The 22,608-nt window shown below is 33.7% G+C and overlaps 1 protein-coding gene and 1 long non-coding RNA gene across 3 annotated transcripts in view; one reads left to right on the top strand and one right to left on the bottom strand.

Moving 5' to 3' along the window:
* The window catches only part of Kair1d (Kainate-type ionotropic glutamate receptor subunit 1D), a 396,680-nt gene that overhangs the window by 242,875 nt on the left and 131,197 nt on the right, over nt 1–22,608 (bottom strand). The gene's annotated exons all lie outside the window — the stretch shown is intronic.
* The window catches only part of LOC145971467 (uncharacterized), a 107,882-nt gene that overhangs the window by 85,009 nt on the left and 265 nt on the right, over nt 1–22,608 (top strand). The window lies entirely within an intron of this gene.

Genomic DNA, 22,608 nt, shown 5'->3' with positions numbered 1-22,608 from the left:
TGGAGTACTTGCCATTTATCTGAGAAGCAATTGTAGCTCTTCCGTTTCAAGGAAGAACGATACGTCTGTTTGAACAATGCAAAGTAATTGTGTAATTGTGCATCATTGGTCTTCAAGAAAACATAGCAGGATGAAAAATGTAAATCAATTTTCCTTGAGAAGATCAATCTTTTCTCACTTATATTCTTATAAATCATTTTCGCGCGATATCTAAAGAACAGTAAGAAATAAAAATATAGATGAAAATCTCACAACAATATTAAACTCTATTATTCATCGTCACTTCACTTTCATATGCAGTCTTCCTCTTTATTATATTTGATAGATATATGCTTGCAAATTTCAAATAATTTAAAAATATCTTGTATGTATTATATCGATATTTGCTTTATTCAACAATTTCAAAAAAGCGTATTTAATAAAAAATCATAAATACGTTTAAATATTCTCTAATAATGGCCGTAAAACTGTAATTGAAAAAATTAGGTGTAAGCAAAGGAGAAAATGCGTAATTACGCAGCAAACTCGCGTAATTATCACCGTGGATAGTGTGTCACCGGAGTGTTTTATTAAGTAGCCGGTAGAAATAACGCGTGTACATCCATTGTCCCTCTAATTACGGTTATTAATCTCCCCTTCCTTCTTTCTGCAGAGTCATTAATTACCACGCTAATAGCGCTTCGTTTCGCCAGGCCTGTTTCCTTTTGCAATTTTAGCTGCGCTTTCATCGAGTGATATTTAGCTCCTGGGTCGCTCCAACGGGGAAAGAAGAGAGGAAGTAGCTAGGTAAAGTCAACGTAGGCGACGGGCTAACGAAGTTTTAATTTTCACTTACAATTACTTCGACGCATGCTTCACTGAGCTTTGTGCTCTATTCGCGCAATCAACGTCGACAATTTCTAAGAGAGATATTTGAGAAAGGAAGACGAACAAGAGGCTATATCGGGTAATATTGTGTGCATGATATGACAGACACACCTTCGAACCTTCAATTAGCATGATTGAAGCTAACTATATAGCCGCCGTATATATACAAAGCGGCAGCACTCAAAAGTAAGCGGAAATTAGGGGAAATTATCGGCGTGTCACAAAGTCAACGGCCATTGTGAATGGATGATATAGGCCAATCGCTTGATTACTCGAGCACGGATGCAGATAGATGAAATTGATAGTAATCAATCAGTCAACGTTAGAATCAATAACGTGTTCATTGGCAGATAATTGGCAGGTGAAAAATTAAGCCAAGGAAAATCAATTTAATTTCAAATTATTTTCAGTACATTGGATGCGAATCAAGCAAAAGTCATATATTTAGTTCAAGTTTTGATTAAATATATCTCAAAAAGATTATAAACTGGCTTAAAAATAATTCAAATTTCACTATGCGATTGATTTAACAAAATAAATATTTAAATTACAAAATAATATATAATTGTAAATATATTTTTGAGTGTCATTTATTTTTTTATTTATTATTTTATTTATTAAATATTATTTATTAAAAAATATCTGATAAATGATATCGAACATGAGATAAAACTTTTATTGTGTAGATATCAATTTGGATAACTATTTTTTAATGCAAATTCGCATTCAGTTTAGATCATTTCCGCTATTTAAGAAAAAATAAGGCCAAGATGTGATTGTATATGAAAAAGAAGCTAACTCGACTATTTTTTATCTCCATAAAAATCGATCTCGATTCCCCCCGTTATCGAAAAATCGGAATTCGGAGTTAGTTCTTTTTTTTTCAATTCTTTTCATTCCATTCGCATTTCCGTCATTTATCAATACGATTTAACGCAAAACTCATCTTTATCTCGACATCGTATTCACATTTTATTTCCCGAGCGTGCTTTGCAAAGAGAAGAGAAAAAATTTACAGCATTTGCAAATATCGAGAAAAATTTTCGACGAGATTACGGGACGCATCGTGTCCTCAGGTGCAACAACGGGACGGATCCAATGATCCATCGCGACTCTCCTTGCGGCGATCTGCTCTATCCATCTCGTGAAATCTTCGTTACTTTTATGTGACGAACTCCGGCAACTCAACAATTCCGCTCTTTCGTTCCGCGATTTCGGCCGTAAATTTTCTCAGGTACCGCCGTTGACTCTCGCTCCCTCCGCGCTTCTTGACTTAAAAAACTGCGCGCACGCTCGCAAATATTTGCAATTTTTTTCTTTGGCGCGCAAACAAAATTTTTTTTCGGTTGCCTTCTAGCGAGAAAAAAAGAAGATATCCTCTCCGGTATCGTAGATCACACTGTTCTCGAGAGAGAAGCGAAGATGCGCAAGCCGTTCTATAATCATCCTGTTGGATGAGCTCTATTTTTCTAACGATATTCCTTTTTTTTAAGCACTTTTTTGCTGTCACTTCAAGAACTTACTCCAGTAACGTCCTTTGGTTCTCTCTGCTTCACGTTATATTTTTTAGGAGTATAATGATGTGTTAAACAAAATAAAAAACGAGCTTTGGATTTTTAAACATTACGGAATTATATGACTTATATTGCTGAGAATTTTTATTTGAAAACCAAGAGTTTTATATTACGTAGCAGCTACTACAAATGTATCTCAATTATTTCTTTATAGTTTTGTCTCTATGGCATTTTTACCATTTTCGACTTTTTGAAATAAAACGATTTTATTATCGAACTTAAATTGTAAATTATCACAAGTTCTTGTTAGAAAATATTTTTTTAAATAATCAATAAATATTATATATAATTCTATATTTTATCTATATTTTATATTACGAAAATAATTCTTGCATATATTATATCTTTAATCATGAATAGTTTTATCCTTTCAGAGTCGTGTGTTTCACTATTTTTCGTATTTTATTTGTTTGACATCCACACAATTACAAGCCGAAAATCAACGTTGCAATTTTATGACTTTATTGATCGATAAACTTAATATTTTTAATTTGTTTATTTTCATTTCTCAAATTTCTACACCCTTTTCGCGCATAAAAATCATCTTGAAATCACTTATCCGTAAAGTGAGTCAAATAAGATGACTGTTGATCTACTTGAGCGAAAGAATGGCCGAGAATTCGCCGATCGTAATTCCCTACGTGAGTCAATTCTATTTAACGTCCACCGCAATCTTTTTTGCGCGTCTCCCAAGTCACCGCACTTTCTCGCTCTTGCTTCTTCCCCTTTCTCTCTCGTGTTACCTCGTAAATTTTCTTAGCCCTCCGTTCCACGCCGACATTCGCATTTGTCCCCTTCTTTATCTCGCTTTTCAGTTCGACGACCACAAGCGACCACGGAAATGTTCCAACGCTTTAAAGACACTCGAGTTTCTGTCGATACGACTCGTTTAACCCATGAAAGAGACTGTATCACGAAAACCTTGTATACATACGTATGCGCGATAAGTTGCGAAAAAATATTTCACGGTACCATTCGTCCTGGGAGAGTAGATTTATGGGAGGACAACGCGCTTCCGAGCCGGTGAAAGGCGCATAAAAAATATGATTCCGCGTTTTCACGTCGTCATATCTCTTAATTCACACGAAACAGAAATCTGTGTCAAACGGAAACATTTTTATGATCACGTATAAATACCAACATTGTATTTTATACAGTATATATAGTATATATTGTCTCAAATATATTTTTTTAAATCAAAAAAGCTGAAGATTTTATTTTATAAATTTAAGAATATTTCAAATTTAGAAAGAAATGTATAGAAAGAGGGAAAGAAATATATAATATAATTAATCTATACAATAAGGAGGATTTTATATTCGGAATAATAAAGGATGCCAAAGACAAACATTAAAGAAACGTCATATGAGAGGAGGGTAAAATACACTTCATAAAAAATCTTTTCGTCATTTTGTGAACGAGAAGTGCGAGATCCGCATTATGTCCGTCCGTTGGCGGGAAACGCGGATAAATTCCAACGAGCGGATCCAGACGCGCGTCTGGCAGCTTTTTCCGGCCTCGGATATGTCGGCTGTGTTATCACGCTTCATAAATCGCGCCGCGAGAAGGTGTGGACTCGATGCGAGCCCGACATGGTGACGAAGGAGGTGACGGTCGCGATGAAACCCGCGCAGCTCCGATCTCGGGAAGTTTAGCCGATCTCTCTGCGGCAAACTCGGCTGACGCGAATAACTTCCGGTGTACAGAGCCCCAAGCGCGAGCTATCTACCGCTGTAAATCCAAGTCGTTACGACGGCACTGCTACGGGAGAAAAAGCGACTTGGAAAAAAATAAGGAAGTGCTGAAAGCCACCGCTTTCCGCGTCTCATCACTTTCGATCGCGATATCATTCTTCGTTGCACAGATTTATATATAATTCTGTCTCATATATATTAAATTTTCTTTTTTTTTGTTCAGTCTATAAATTATTTAACACCAAATTTCTAAAGGATTAATTTTGATATCGGTAGATATATAATGATGATGGTATAATATATAAGTTGCGGTCTTTATATTAAATGAATATTGCAAATCTTAATATAATAATATAATAATATTACCGAAAGTTTAATATTACTGTTGCTTACGAAAATGAAGCTGTTTTTTTGTAGAACAAAGATCAAATGCGTCTTATCGATTATGATTTCAATATTTTTCTCTGAAATATGTACCTTGATGACGTTAAATATTTTTCCTTTACATTTATTATGCTCCATAATTGTAGCTATTAACAAGTGGAAAATATTACTTTTAACTGGAGCAGAGTTCCACTTAAATCCATACATGCTTTTCATGTTCTCGCGACCCGGTAACATTTATATCATTTCACGCAACTTCATAAATTGTGACAGAAACAATCATACGCAGCAAAACTCGACTGTTGTTCCACATGGTGATAAAAATTTTATCCTCTTGAAAGAATACCACGCGACTAATATTACTACTTAATTAATATAAATTCTCGTAAAGAATATATTACCTTTTAAAGTCATATCAAAATTTCCTGTGCAATATAAAAGTTGCATAATGACGCAGTTAAAATACATACATAATAAATTATTCAGAATAAACTAGTCAACAAATTGAAATAAACTAAATATCTGATAATTGTAAGATATATGCATTGCTCTATAAAATAGTAAATAAAATAATTTTTGTTAACAATAAGGAAAAATAAATGGTACTAAAATATGAAAAATTAAATGTATAATGTAAAAAAATTAAAAAATTAATGCTTAACATAAAATTATTTATTTAACCAGATATACATACGTCGGTTGGATTTTGCAGGAAATGAAAATCGCGTAAAAGGAATGTTTAATAATTTAATGCCCTTTTTACATGCTCTCTCTTCTGCTTCTTCTCGCAATTTTATACATCAAACTAACATCTCGCTCAAAAAGAATCACTCGACTTCGCGAATTTTTATTACAAAACTATTAATTCTAGAATTTCTACGAGATATCGAATTATTTTCCAGCAGACAAAAATTCTAGCAAGATAAGTGTTTCATTTTCTCATCATTATAATATACAAATAATTAAAATTTAAGAGATTCTTTTTTTACCAGTTTTCTTATTATAAAAATTTGTCTTTTCCTTTGTTCCACTTACCGATATTGCATTTCTATTACACTTTCGCGACTGGTCCGCATAAATTGTGATCCGTCTATCCGGAGACGTCGTCGCCAAATGTATGGCGAATTTCGTAATCGCAGATTAGTATTACAGCGGCGCGTAAATATATGTTCGGGATAGCATGATTAACCGCGCGTAGGCGATTTCCATGCACGTGCCGTGCGTTCGCTCACGTTTAATTCGCGCTTCGGATTACCACCCGGGCATATCCATTAACGCGGTGAAACGCATGAGATCCGGCTATATGTGACATTTCGAAGTAATGAAGGCGGATCCATTCCGCGCATTTATCGCGGCGGCGACATGCTTTCGGCGCGAAATGACTTCCGTCATTCAATAACGCTGAAATAATCGCGCCCTTAGTTCTCCTTATATTCCTCGACGTAATCGAGAACGTCGATCGTTTCGCACGATCATCGTCATGCAAAGTGTGTCGCGGTATAAGCGGATAGCCCGCTTCTCCTCCTCTATCTCTCTCGCGCGCCCGCGATTATGGCAGATGACAGGATCGGCCGGTGTGCAAACCGAGAAACGTGCTGCAAGGAACGTGTCAGAGGCTCTTTGCGGTTAATGGAACCCGAGTTTGCTCCCAAGGAGAGCCACCTCTCTTCGTTTGCGACGATTTCCGCAAGTTGCCACGTGACGTAGTAACGCATTATGAGACAGGATGACAGGGCCTGTAATTGATCGCACGAAATTATGCCGTCACTCGAGAGAGATTTTTATACCTCCTTATTTTCTTAACTCGATCAATCAATGTATTTCTCAGTGAAATCTTATTGAGAAGATCAGTTAATTATGTGGCTGATTTTCTAATGAAATCTTATTGCCATCGGCAAAGCATAAAATGGAGGAGTAAAATGTGAGCATTTTCACTGAAGTGAATATTTCATCCTCATCTTCGATGAAATCTTGTCACTGCTTTAATCAGACATTTTTCCCGATTCAGCTTAAGAGATACTTTGCGTGCTTCTCTTCGTCTGTGTCTTCATGCTCCGACGTCTTTGGAAATGTAGAAAGAATAAGAGATGATTTTTTCCTTTTTAGAAACTTACCTAACATATTGAAATATGTAAAGTTACTTATTTGCATATATCTATGTATGACTTGAAAAAAGCTTTTATCGTGATTAAATTTAAATCCGAAAGGAGTAATCAATTTCATTAAATAAATATGACTATAATATATTTATTCCTATACTAGTTTCAGACACAGCAATTTATTATTTTAAAAAATTTACAAAGAAGGCGAGGAAAAATTCACTAATTCAAATCTAGTCACTAGGAGCAAAATCAGTATCTTTCTTGGGGGAGAAATAATCTCGCTCCATAGGAAGATTAACACATTCTACATCACCACAAATGTCTTCATTCGTGCCCGCTACCGCTACCGCGTCGCCGCATGCAAATTAAGTTAACGTGCTTAATCCTAGAGGATTGCTCTATCGCAGTGGCCGAGGTAATTGGTTCGCGATAATCGACTTGTCAGATGTGTTCTCTCGCCGAGCTAAGCTCTCCGCGTCTCTTATCTCTCGGCCGAATTGTCGACATTCGGCACATCCGCAAAATATTCCCATCGATCGTGGATATTCGGGAACCTAAATACGGATTTATGGGTGTCTACCGTTATTTCGTAAACGATCCAAGAAGTCGCTCGCAGTAAATTCAGTCTTGTTGCGGAAGTAGTCGCTCTCTCTGATGCCACGAGAAGACCGACGTGCGAATATGTGGCATTATTTTTCTCCGTGAACATGGGAGAAGATATTCTGGTATGAGTCTCTCGAGAATATCATCGATGATAATTATCCAGAAAGAGAAAACATTCCAGGTAATAAATCGTCAACGAGCAATCTGTAAAAAAACGAAGCAAGAAAAATATAAAAATAAAGATATTATTTATTTAAAGCAAGAAAGCAAGCTTCTTTTAAGCAAGAAAAATACAAAAACAAAGATTATTTGTTTACATTAAGTTATAAGTGTGCGATTAATATTGCAACGAGTGTTACCTTTTTGTCTGATCAAAGTGACAGATTTGTAGTCGCTTGGAAAACACTTGGAAAAATTTACATCATGAATCTCTACCTGTTTTTTCAAAATTTATAATTATTACAATTAGTAAAGAATAATACTTTTGAAATAGTTTATTTATTAATAACATGTTTTGCTTTCAATGTGTCAATATCACATGAGGCAAGATTCTAAGTAATTCATGGATTCTAGAATCTTAGATTCACTGAAGAGAAAGAGAGAGAGAGAGTTCTATCATTTACGCGACGCTGGCAGATTTACAAGACCTACTCCCGGAAAATCGACGTCTCATCGATAATCTTTTCAAGCGTTCTGATGCACGCAGTACAGCTTGCACTCGCTTAAGACTGTCTTTGTAAAATTCCAGCGCACAGTAAGAACCCGGCAAAGAACTCGACAGTTTATTACGTTCATTGTGGCGTGTTATTGCATTCCTAGCTCATGGGAGACAAAGCTACTTAAGACAGAGTTAGTTACAATATTGTATCGCCGCATTCATATCCACGCGAATGCCCCTCAATGGACGACATCGTGATAGCTCTGCTTTACTCGAAAGAATCGGATTTTCCGTAATACTGCGAGCACATCGTTGTCGCATCATGTTAATAAAAGATAAGAATGCTAGACATCGAACATGTACGGAGCGTTAGAAGGAGGAAGGAAAGTCTACGGCGCGGTATCTCGCCATACGTTTTATCAGTCACGCTTCACTTCTCCCCAGCATTCCGGGATTCGATCCGATTCATCTCCTGAAGTAATGAAAGAAAGTGGCTCGGTCTTGAATTGGAACTGGATTCCTAACGAATGAAAAGAAACGCCATCATGACAGAACGACGTACGGCGTAGATTTTGATGGATGAATCGATTGCATTGCCAAGGATCTTTGTAGTCCCGGCCAGAAGAATACAAGGAGGTAAATAAATTTAACAATTTGCGATAAAAATTTAGCTAGTCAAGATCCGCAAAATAAAAATGCATCTTCTATCGGGAAATTGTAGATATCTCGACAGAATGATTAAAGAAAGGCTAAATTATTGAAAATAATGCGCTGTAATTAGGTCACCCCCTGCATAATTTATATAAAAACATAGTTCTAAATGATACGTCGAAAGAGATAGTGAAAGAAGAACGGCTTAATAACGGCATAAAGATGGTAATGTGCATTCAAGAAAAAGCTCGCGAGCTACAGAGAGCTGAACACAATTTGTCTTCTAATATAAGGTAAGCGTTTTTCCGCCGGCCTTCTTTTCTGTTTGTCCGTCCTTTGTCGCGCTTCGTTTATTCGTGGTAGATGGAAAGGTCGAACAAAGCAGCGTCACGGTTGTTGTGCATACTTTTTGTCGCTTTCGCGTGACAGTCTGAGTAAACGTGCCGGCAGGTATAAGCAACGCGATGACGTAAGATCGCGCAATTCGCGCTCCGCGCATGTATCGTCGGTCGACGAACGAAGAAATAAACGTCACGTTGCGCAAACCAGAATACAAGGAATACGCACCGAAGCGGAGGAGTATGGAGGGTGCAGACAGGTGACGAGATTTAATATTCGTGTCTTCGCTGGGGGAGGCGCCGGGCGAGAATCGCACGTCGCGTCCCGACAGTTCAGTTTCTCGGGGCAGAAGAATTTATCACCAGCGCGTGTACGACCCGACGATGATTGATTTCTCGCCTGGTCTCGACTCGGCTAATCGGCACGCTCGCGGATTATTACGTCCCATATCCTGCAAGCGTAGGCTACTTCCCGAGGTATTGGTTTTCAATTTGGCGCGGCTTGTTCTCTCCTCTTTAGGAGGGAAAATCAGCCAGGCCGTGACTTTTCTCGCATTCGACTGGAGCAAGATAAAACGCTGCGGACAGGCTGTTTTAAGAAAGAAGCTTTATGCATGCTTTCGGATTATTATGTATTGTATTATATGTCAATATATTACATACTGATGTTACATCGCATACATGTTTGGGCGGCTGTTTACTTCAATCCTGGGATTCTCTAGAAATTGATATAGCTTAGATATAAAGGAACGTAAGATCGTGATATCAGCGTAAATTCTCACATTTTATTTTAATAAAATAAAATTATACATAGAATTGGAGCTTCAATAAATCGTTGAGCGAAAAGTTATTTCAAATTTGAATGTTTAAATATTCTTATTCGCAATATATGCGAAATCTAATTTGTCAATAAATTATTTACATACAATATATTGCTGGATTATAAAATCTGAGATGCTATTGTTTCGATTAAATATATTTTCTTTTATATAATATATAATATATTATACAAATTGTACAATAAATATTATAAAAAACTTTTATATAATATTATACAAATTCTTGCAATGCTATATCGATAATATCTTAACATAAATTATACCAAGATCTTAATATCTTTAAAAATAAAGACTGCAACATTAATATAAACAAATAAATATTATAAAATATTACATATAGATTGATAAACTATTAACTAATGATATCTTACAGGTGATTTAAATAAAATATCGGCAAAATTATACAGAATAATACTAAATGCAATAAAATGATATTTGTCACGATATTAATTGTAATTTTAATATTATCAATAAATTAACTGTATCAAATGTCTAATCATGATAAGCTTTACGAAAATGCAAAGAAGATCTGAATTTTCTTTTGCAACTAACAACTTTTTATTTTTTAGCTGAACTTTTAGCTCGAATATTTAAAATAGGATATATTTTTGCCTACAATACAAGCAGCCTGGATCCTGTTTCCATCACGGCTCGCTTGAAAATCTAGCTTCCGTTCGGATTTCTCAACCTGTGCTACTTAGCCAGTTAATGCAGTTAAGCAGTTTCGTTTCTCAGATAATCTTGTATTAGCATAGTAATGTTGATTGCCAGATTTTTAAACAACGCAACAACGATATTAATGTCTTTTTTTATCACAAAAACACATCTTTAATTTATTATTGCGTCTTTAATCTTTTATTATCATGTTTATAATTATTAAAAGAAAAACATCTAAAAATTATATGTACAACTACATAATATGTGTTCAATAATTGTGAGAAAAAATTCTCTAATATCTAATATTGTGCGATTACATATTATTATATTACGATCCGTGAACTTTTATTCATTCATCTGTGAACTCAACGGAAACGAGATAAAACAACTTTCTGCTTTGCATGATAAATTCTCGTTTGTGGTCGTGGTAGAATTTCGCCCCCAGTTGCCTTTTGATTTAAGCATTTACTCAGTATACTCCCACAAACATACAGCTTTGCAACAATGCGTGGCTAGCAATTACTATAAAATTCTGAGAATGTTACAAACTTAAGTTAAACAGCAAATGAATTTTATAGAATAAAAAGAAAATTCGCAAAAATTAATTGTGTTTAAATAAATAAACTGTATTGATTTGTATTATTAATCTATAAAAAGGTGTAAACTTTTGTATCGTTCCTATTCTCTATTTTATTTTAGATCGAAAATCTAAATATTTTGAAGAAAAATGAGATTCATAAACGACATTGTAGTACGATGTAAATGTAATATATATGAGATAAATTTGGGCATTCTAATCGGAATCTGCGAGTATTGTGTCTCTAAATCTTGAAAAATTTTTATGATCATTGCAATATTACTTACTTATTTTATATAATATGTTTTATACACACAACTTACAGTATAATAAAATTTCTGAAATAATATTTTCACTCTTTTCCAGAATCTAGTTGTTTTAAACTTATGTTATCTCTAGTGCTTCCCATCTAAATACTTATACATATATATTATACACATACACACCTCCTTTATATTTTTCTTTCCGCAAAAACTCGTCAAGCATTCGTATCCTTCCCGTTGTTGGATGAGATTTAGGGTCTTAATACGGGTCGCTGGAGGGACAAACTAAGGCAGTAACATTCTTCGCGATAAACCTTAACAAATCGGATGGGACAGATACGCGGCAACGAATTTATAAAAACACAGACGAATAATGAGCGAGTCATCCTCATACGAGGAAGAAAGGCCAAAGCAAATGTTACGAGCGACAGTTACTTTGGGTCTAAAAGCTATCGTAACTCCCGCCGTCATTCAACCCGGCGGTTTTGGACCACCAGCCAGCCGAGATGTGTGCCGTTATAGCTTCCTTTCCATTTTCGATCGGGTTTTACAACGCGGCCGTACCACTTCGGCTTCTACTTCGCGAACTACTCTTGCAGTAATGGCGACGCCGTACAGAATTCGAGAGAGGTTGGATCAAAGATCTAAACGTGCGGAGAAAATCGTACAAGGTAACCGAGCGAGAATTCTCCGGCTATTTGTGAAGCAAGATGTAACTGAAATTCAAGAGTTAGTGTATTTCGCTAGCAAAAGCGCACGAAGAATTCACAGAGAAATGTGATATTAATTTTCTCACGTAGAACACATCGCTTCCCTGTACTGTTTCATTGTGATCTGTTGCTTATTATTTGCCGCACATTATCGATATTTTTCAAACAACCATAAGCGTGCACATTATTGTACGGAATTATCTGAAACTGGGTCGCGAAAAACTATTACTAGGTTTTTATAGAAAGCGTATTCATAATTCACAGATAAGAAAAGTTGATAGACGTTTGATTAAAACAATCTTTTGTTTCCTGAATTTCTTTTTCGGATAGATAAATGGCGATAACATTATGTTTATGTGTAAAAGTTTCGAGATATCCAAGAGACACGCATTCGAAAGATTTATAAATAGCAAATAAAAAGCTGATAAAAAATATTTTGAATATTAAAATAATTTTCTCTCGCTCTATGAATTAATGTGCACAAAGAGAAAGAACAAATTTATTTAATCACGTTCCTTTTTTATATAGTATTAGTTTATATAGAGAAACGGAATAATTTTTTACTGTTTATACTAAAAATGCAGCATTATATAAATAGAAACGTTCGCGCAGAGCTGCGGAACGCACGTCTTTTTACGCAACGTTGTTAAATCATAGTCTGCTAAATGGTCGGAAGGGAAAAAAGTGAAACGAGGTAGAAGAAAAATAATGGGAGCGAATTGATTCGAATTAAATTCGAGGCGGACGACGGCACTATGTAATCTCGTTAAACTTCCGTACTGTGCGAATTAGCGAAAAGTCCAAAGGGGATGACGGTAGTCGGCCATTAACTCGCCCCCGCGTAACCCCGGTCGACGGAGTACCCCGCGACGACGATAAGATCAAATTATTTACAAGCTCCGTCGCGTAACGACCGTGCAAATGCACAGGTTGATTTATCGTCGGCTGCTTAAGCAAGTATAACGCGGGTCTAGAGGAGAGAGAGTAAACGTCATTGCGGGGAACAGGAACATGAAAGGGCTGTCGTCGCTCGGTTTACTCGCGGCGATCACTTTTCTCATTCTTGCCGTTCGTGATTCGCATTCGATTATATTTATCGAGATCGTGTCCATCGGCGTAATCCCACCGGACGGAAAAACATTTTAAATGATAAAAATGAGTTATCGATCCGAAAGTATTTCGCCCACGGCGTAAACGCGCGAGCTCGCGCGGGGTCTATGGGGAAATAACGAGCCAAGAGCGTAGCGCGCGAGCGGGCCTGGGAAATTTACGGGGTCGGAAAAACTGAAAATTACTTTCATGAAAAAAGAAATACGGGGAAAGAAGCAGCTACGTTGTTATAGCCAACATCATACGTGTTCTTCTTCGTGTTGTTTTGGGATTTCTCGCGAAACAGAAAATTAACATTGGATATAACGTCGTAAACATAACCGGGTTTCGCGGAACAGATCCCATGAGTCGCGTGATCGCGCTATAAACACAACGAAAACATATAGGTTAAGGGATAAATGGCATTCGTGGATGATGCTACTATTGCTCGAAGATGCATTTCTAGGTTTCTCGCGCAAACTGCGCCGCCCTTATCCTTAAGGATTCACATTCTACATCCCTACATTCGCGAGAAAACGTCTCCCGAATATAGAAGGTTCATCCGCACACAATTTGCAAATTGGACGCGAAATATTGAAATTCCCGTTTGCGCGCGCCGGGAATTTTAATACACAAAGTAAAATTTTAATTCAAAAACGGAATAGAAGCGAACTGAGATGGCTAAGTAATGTTATGTCTCATACACATTTATCTTTTCGTGTACTTTGACTCTTTTTCCATTCCCGCGGCAAAGTAGCAGATTGGAATGCGCATTATTAACAGGTACTTCAAGTGTCTCAAACATTATTCTTCCCCGTGGCGATTTCACAATGTTGTCTTATCTTCTTAGGTCGTCGCGAGCTCCCGGGTCAGAAAGGAACCCCACTGTTGCGAAATATTTAAACTTTTACTATACTGGAGGCACCATTAAACAGGTAACGGAAATAATCTTCACGATAAAAAAGAATGTCATGAATAATGCAATATCTACCGAGGTAATTTTTGAGCTTCAATTTCAACATTGATAAAATCGTAATTGTTTAACGATAAGAAATTTTTAATTCTGCGTCGTTTTAAAAAATGAATCATTCATGAATAATTTATGTACTTATAATGATTAAAAAATTTTTTTTAATATTACAGTCACAAGAAAATTCACGAATGTATAAAAAAACGCGCTGAAATGGAAACGTTTTTTATGATTTGATATTGAAGAAAAGAATCGTTAGGTGCATATTTCCAATGTTCACAAAAAGGGAAAAAGAGAGAGAGCTTCTTCACTAATTTTATCGTTATTGTATAATTCCAAAATCAGTCAGCGTAAGATTGTCCTTTATAAAACAATATAGCTCCATTTTACAATAATCCACGAGCTTTAATCTTACAGTCAGTATTCGTCAAATGGCTATTGCTTATTGACTATTGTCTTATTAGATATTGCATGCTTCTAAAAGCTTTTTCTTTTACTCGTTTCTTGATGCGTAAATTGCTTTTATTATTGCAATCTCAGCTCTTATGATATCATTTAATATGCTGAATGGCGCAAAAAAAGATTTTAGAAGCGCAAAAGAGCTGCAAAAAATGTTCAAATTAAATTTCATATTTAATCTCATTAACTTTAATATTTCGGAGCACGATAGAATCAAATTGAAAAATGCAATATCGATGATCACACAGTAATTTACTTTGTCGAATTATAATTATGAACAGAAAATTCGGTCCAATTTTCATCGTCATACGCAAAGTTCAGTAATAAATTAACGAAAAATATAATTATTTAGGAATAACTTAGGAGTATTACATTTAATATATATACGCAGCATAAAATCTTGATATAAAGAATCGAAAACATGAATATTTTAAAGATTTGACATCTTTCCGTAAGCATTCTAATTAATATATTGCGTTTTTCACTTACTCCTTTGATATTTAATTTTCCTGCTCGTGTAATTCTCATGAAAAATCATAATTTTAACCTTTTATTTATTAATGTCGATCGATGAATGAAAAAGAATACGGGGAGAGACTTTCTGTATAAATGCAAATTAAAAATTCTTCTTCCCAAGTTGAAGCTACATATTTTTACTCGTTGAATTCACGATAAACTCAACCGATCCACGTTTGATATGTAACAACAACGAAATACGGACAAAGAAAAGCGACGCGGGCGGAGAAATCGAATCTATTTTTAAGTGAGAAACGCGCGAATGACTCCTCTGGAAAGAATAAAAGGTAGAGAGAGGGATAGAAAAAACTGGGATGAAGAGAGGGCAAAGAATACGCGGACGGAACAAGAAAAAGGAATAAAACTCGAAAGGAATAAAACCCCTGACAGAACAGAAAATGAAGCAAACGAAAGAAAAAGCAGGAATATTTATCTAAAATTAAGATAAGAAAGAGAAAGAGAGAGAGAGTAAAAAAGTGCGAAACTGCGCGAAAATTCGCCGAGTTTATTTTATGTATGTTCGTCTATCTTAATGTGAAAGATAATTTTCTCTGTAATGATTTGTTTCAGCCAAGAGTTTGTATATTTAAAAGGATCTCCCTATCTCCCCCCTCTTCCTATTGCATGCAAAAAGCAATAAAAACTGCGTTCCAATTAGTGATATAATGCTGATTCTTTGTTACTATCTATATAATTAAAAGAAGGCGGACAGGTATTTACATAACAAGAGATCATTGATCCTTCTAAGTAACGAGAGCGACTGAGAAAAAATTCTTTTAATTAAATTCTTTGTTTATTCGGGGTCGTTGCATTTCCATAGTACTGCTTGAGAGAAAATTTTCAGGATGCACGTGTAAGAACGCGCACTTGCTTATGAAGAATATATCCAATATATTACTTCAAATGCTTTAGCACAACACACGCTTTTTGCTCCATTTTCACTCAAAAATGTTATTCACAAATTATCAATATTAATCAAAAGCTTGTGTAATAGAAGTCGTTTGTGTGTAATATAGAAATTCATTTGATCTCTCTTTGAGAAGATTAAAGCGTTATTGTTGCTAATGAGAGTTACAGTAATTCATATAATTACATCTATGTAAATACAAATTAATTAATCTAAACATTTGCCGCGCTTTCCTCTTTTCCTATATATTATGATATATAAATATCGTAATATCATATAACATACTTTAATGACTTTATAGACTATAAGTTATATGATACTGTTCAGAGTTTCCCAGGAATTAAATTAATTACTTCCACCTAGATCAATGTCAATATGATTAACCTAATTAAAATATTATACTATATCATTAATTATCAGATATTTAAATGGCAAATATTTTTTTAAATAAATAAATAAGTTTTTCGCATATGAAATAATATAAATGTTATAATAAGATATTAATATTTTATATAAATATAGATTATCTCTGTTTAAAATATGGGTTGATTTATATTTTCTACTGGCTTCATATTAATTTAATGTTAAAGTTTTATGTTTAAGTTCCCATAAAAATTTATTAAATTAAAAGTTTGTGCATTAGTCAACAATTATTAACAGTTTATAATACTAACTCTAACAACTATTGTTAACACTTTTAACATAAAATTCCAAATTTTGGAAGAATACAAAATATAACAATATTTATATTTGCAAGTTCTAATTGATATTATTCACATATAAAGTGATTAACTCCATTTTTAATCAAGTGCTTTAGCACTAAAATTTTAAAAAATTCAAAAAATGGAGTTAATCACTTTAGCCTGTGGATGGCTCATATAAAAAAATGTCAAATAATTCTTGCAGTCCATTTTACGGAATTAGAGCAAGACAAAATGTCTTCATCTGGAAGATCGAACTGTCACGACGTGAATTCGACGCGTCGTAAAAGTTAGATGTCGACCATGAGACGAATCGAAAATGTGGTCCCGGATGGCGACAACGATTTTTAATAAAACCTTTCTCGTTCGGGCACTCGCGCACATTCGTCCCTCCTTCCTTTTCTCGATTTCTCTGCTCGCCTACGCGACTTGTCGTCGCGAAACGTTTAACTCCGTCTTGCACGTATGCTCCGCGAAATTGTAAAGCCATTGCGCCTACTTGGTGCTAAAGTGTAAAGTATCGATCCTGCCGATAAGTGCCGATACGAAAACGATAAATCTGGGTAGAGAATAAAACAACGTATCGGTTCTGTATCGCGATTATTACATATTTCTGTCGATATATCTTTTTGTCCACGACGTGCTGCTAAATCGCATTTACTGCATACGTTACGTTATGTCTCTTCTACGCGATACATTTCCGAGCGTTTAAAACTTTGCGCCGCACGTACTGTTGAAGAAAAATGAAAACTGCACAATTATTTATCGCACTTAGTGTCTGCATTGCGCAAAAAAAATTTTAGATGTATATGAAACCGGCCATTGTACAAATTTTTCGAAAACGATTGACTATAGAAAAAAAATTAATTAAAAATATTTAATTTTATGGCATAAACGTATCGAAAAAATAAACATTGCATTTCTTTTTGAAGAAATTACTTCATTGAATTTTTACAAATCGATCCTTCTAAACGTCCATCTGCACATAATAATATAAAAATAAGGTATTTGAAACTTATTATTAGATTAGAGCAAGATATTTTAAATTTGTCATCTCCTTTGAAAAGGCTATTATTAAAAAAAAAGCTCAAATGTTTCATTGTAACATATTTTACATATAAATATGTATAAATATATGCCACGATGGAAATATATGTTACGACAATATATATAAATATATATCAGATTTCATAACAATATCAAATTATGTTATAATGAAATTTAATTCTTTTATTATCCATGTTTCAATATTAAAATTATTATATTTAACAAAACGCAATATGTAATTGTATATTTTATTTAAATATTATGTAATTGTATATTTTATTTAAATATTTTTGTATATTTTATATGTTTTAATATGATTGTATATGGAAAAAAAAGATATCTTCTAAGATAAAGAAAAAGCTTTCTAAGCTTAATATGATAAACTTATATTTAAAACTTATATTTAAAAACATTATTTTATTAAATATTTGTATTGTTATATAAAATTCCAAAAATTAAAACGGAATAGCAAGTTATACTTCGCAATTTTCAGCGGTCTTTTATTTTTTGTTTTTATGAGTGGAATATGTGAAATATTGGTGAGATTTCAAGAAAATAGAAAAAAATAGTTATCACTTTTTTTCGCAATAATTGAATTTTATGTATTATATTAATATATTAAAATTAAATGGAAAAAAAAAGATTCTTGATTTATTAATCATACACTTAATTGTCTCAAAATGTGAAAATATTTGTGTAAAATGATAATAATAAATTTTTGATACTAAAATAAATTACATTTTTTAAATAAACATTGAATTTCATATATGATAATGTTCTGCTCATTTAAACTTAAACTAAAAATGATAGTAAATATTTGTGGTTTAAATTTATTTTATAAAATATTGAATTTTGAGACAATAACACAAATTAATTCATACAATATTTGGCTATCGTTTTTCTCGCCATATTATTGTTATATGCGGTCTTATTATCATTTACGATTCGAACGAAAAGATAATGGTATGAGACACTTTATATTTTGCCGTGATTATAATAAGTATTGAGAAATAATTTGCTATAATTGTAATTAACGATTAATCAAATTTTATTAAATGACGTAATTGTGGCGATGATAGACCTTTATCAAAACGTGTATTTCCGCGCGATTTATTTATTTATTATTTCAAATAAGAATTGAAACAACAAAAATAAAAATCATAAATTATCTTTTGCGCTATCTTACGTAATAACGGAATTTCTCTAACAATTAGTCGTTTAATTAATAATTAAACTATAATTCAAGAAACACAGTATATTCCGTACATCATTTTGTAATATAAAATATATTTTAGAAGCGAATTAACTGTGGCATAATGTTCGACCTTGGCGGCGTATATCGCGTTCTCTCAATGTTTATACAGTGACTCGCATTAATATTCGGACACTATGATATACGAGATATTATTGCTGTTATATTTGCTTACAATAATGTTAACGAGATAATTGTGATATATCATGTATTAAAGTGAACATCATAGTTGGAAAAAACATAAATTTTATTTATTTAATATACATATGTTTGTAAATAACAAAGTGAAATATAAGTGAAATAATATACAAATTTCATGTCGCAAAAATATTCGGACACTAAACAAATTACATTAATTTCGTATGAAATATGCTTATTTAAAAGATATTATAGTGAATATTAATACATTGTTGGAAAACTATCTTGTTTAATAACTTCATGTAATCGCTTTGGCATATTAGAAATAATTTTTTCTAAATATTCCTGCGTAATACAGTTCCACTCTTCTATTAAATATTGTTTTAATTCTGGTATTGTTCTTATGGGCATTTTTCGAATATTATGATTTAATTAATCCCATAAATTTTCAATAGGATTTAAATCCGGCGATTGAGGTGGTGGGTGCAGCACTTTAGGACAATTATATATAGTAAATACTCTTGTACTATTCTTGATTTATGTTTCGGGTCATTGTTTTGATAATATTATATATAAAAACCATGGATACAATGGCAGAATAGCTCGAAAAAAACTTTTGCTTAAATTCTGTTTTAAAATATTTAGATATTTGCATTTGTCTAGAATGCCATCAATGAAAACTAATTCACCTACGCCTGGGATAAACTTCCGAAAAGCCCATACCTCTGATTGGGTTGAAATTTTGCGCAGACCTTCTCCTTAACGATATAAGAAAATGTACCAAGGGATTTTTGGCGCATCGGCACCGTTCCGCCCCCACCCCCTCCCAAAGTTAAAAAATGTTTTACCCTGTATCTCCAAAAATATCGATTTCAGAGAAAAAAGTTTCAAAGAAAAGTTCAAGTTCTTGAAAAGATCTACAAAAAAGGTTACATACATTTTTTTCGTAAGCTCATTATTTTGGCTATTATGTTTAAAAATAGTAATTTTAACCTATAGTGGGCTAGTCTTTTTTTTTTAACAAATCAAAACCAGTATGGTAAATATGCATAAAAGGTCAGACCTCGCCGATTTTATCGCCACTTCAATGTTATAGAGGAGGTTGTCCTGAGTAATTCCCCGCAAAAAATAAGTGGGGGACGGCATTAATTTAGAAGATATAACAAGTTAAAGTTTGACAATTTTAACGCTTCTTTTAGGCATTATAGATTATTATTAACAACATTATATATGTATATGAGGTTTGTTTACATCCTACTCATCTATTTAACATTTTCTATAGTACATGCGCAGACGCAGTGGATTTTGCCCCCCTCCCTCCAACCCATGTCTGAGATATGGAATACACACACACACGCGCGCGCCGAGGGTGCAAGGGGGCCTTCGGCCCCCCTCCCGCACCACCCCGCCGGGTGGGCAAGGTGGACCTCACTTTGCCACAATAGACACATGCTGTAAGTTGTAAAGCGAAGTCCACCTTACCTACCGGCGGGGTGGTGCGGCAGGGGGAGCCGAAGGCTCCCTTGCACCCACCGCGTATGTGTATGCACGCGCGCGCGCACTATTTTCTAATTTAGTACCCAAAATAACGAGTTTACGAAAAAAATGTATATAACCTTTCTTGTAGATCTTTTCAAGAGCTTCAACTTCTATTGGAAACTTTTTTCTCTAAAATCGATATTTTCGAAGATACAGAGTAAAATATTTTTTACCTTTGAGGGAAGGTGGGGACGGAACGATGCCGATGCGCCAAAAATCCCTTGGACGATTTTCTTATATCGTTGAGAAGAAGGTCTCTGCAAAATTTCAACCCAATCGGAGGTATGGGCTTTTCGGAAGTACACCCATATTCACTATAATATTTTTTAAATAAGCATATTTCATACGAAATTAATGTAATTTATTTAGTGTCCGAATATTTTTGCGACATGAAATTTGTATATTATTTCACTTATACTTTGTTATTTACAAACATATGTATATTAAATAAATAAAATTTATGTTTTTTCCAACTACGATGTTCACTTTAATACATGATACCACAATTACCTCGTTAACATTATTGTAAGCAAATATAACAGCAATAATATCTCGCACATCATAGTGTCCGAATATTAATGCGAGTCACTGTATATGCTACATAAGCTGTTGCGTGCCGTGGTCTTGTTATCATTCGCGGATGTTATTAAAATTTTATAAAATGTTAGATGTTATTAAAATCCTTTTAAAAGCAATCGCGATTTAATTCACTTTTGACGCGCGATAATAGGTCTTTATCGAACCGTATATTTCGCGCGATCATTTATTATTTAGTAGTAAGAGTCGAAACAACAAGGATAAAAATTATAAATTATGGTTTGATTGAACTTTACAGACTATAATTATTTCTTTAACATTGCTTAATGTTGAAATCAAATTTATTTTATCCGATGCTTTATTGTTTGCCTTTTTGACGATTTCAATATAATTTGAATTGAAAATGCACTGTATACATATCAACGAGAATTAATAACAATATTCAGCCTTGGTGATGTAGCGCGTTATTGTTTACATGCCACGATCTTATTATTATTTGCGTAGCAACACTCAAATAGTAAAGTAGTAGTGCGAGACGCTCTGTATATTGTCAAAATCCTCTTTTTAAAACGATTGCAACAAATTGAGAAATAATTCGCAATAATTATTACAATTAATAGTGATTTAACTTTTATAAATAACACAAAAGTATATCGCAAATAGATCTTTATCGAAGCACGTATTTCGGGTGATTATTTATTAAATTAAGTGAAAATTGACATGACACTGATAGAAATTATAAATTATAAAAAGCAGTAATATATCATTTATATTAATAATTAATATAAAATTCGAAAGAAACTAATATAAAATTCGAGAGTGTTTAGATAGTGTCTTGTGCTCATTTCTTATATATTTTAATTGCTTATCACAGGATGCATTTAATCGAGATCTATTATGTAAGCAGTCGACAAATCTGTCTAATTATATTTTTGAATATAATTCGTTAATATTTATCTTTTTTAGCTTGAATATTTATTCATTTATATTATAATGCACTATAATTATTCAATTATAAATTAAATTGCAATTATATTATATTATGAAAGAGAGAAATTGAATAATATAATCCTTCCAACGGATACACCTCGACGTTGGTGAGCTTAGTAGCCGGAAGATTTAGTCTGAAGGGGAAGCTAAGTATCCCCAAAACAGGTCGTTGCTATCCCGACTATTGCCTTAAAGTGTAATTTTCATGCGAAATGAAATATTGATTCGTGATCGCGGAATTTGGAAGTGCCGAGCAAAATGTCACGTCCATTTTTATCATAAATTCGATAGTATCGAGCAAACAGTCGCGCGTCCGTTTTTATCTACCACGTAATAATGAAATGTATAAACTTTTCGCAAGTAAACTTTCAGTAAAGTGAACTGTATATTAATTTTTTGCAATATGCAAATCAACGAATGCTGACAACTTGAGAAGGAGGATATTTATAGAAAAATAGTGGAGAGAAAACAATTTTAGAGTGAGTAATTTATTGTTTGTTATTAGTCGCATATTATTGTTAATCGCAGATTAATATTTATTATTTT

The sequence above is a fragment of the Camponotus vicinus genome, unplaced genomic scaffold (assembly GCF_025532165.1).
Source record: "Camponotus vicinus isolate PSW18456_S1 unplaced genomic scaffold, iyCamVici1.0 SCAF_5, whole genome shotgun sequence".
Lineage (NCBI taxonomy): Eukaryota > Metazoa > Arthropoda > Insecta > Hymenoptera > Formicidae > Camponotus > Camponotus vicinus.
The sequence above is the reverse complement of the archived record's forward strand: the minus strand, read 5'-3'. Positions and strand labels throughout refer to the sequence as shown.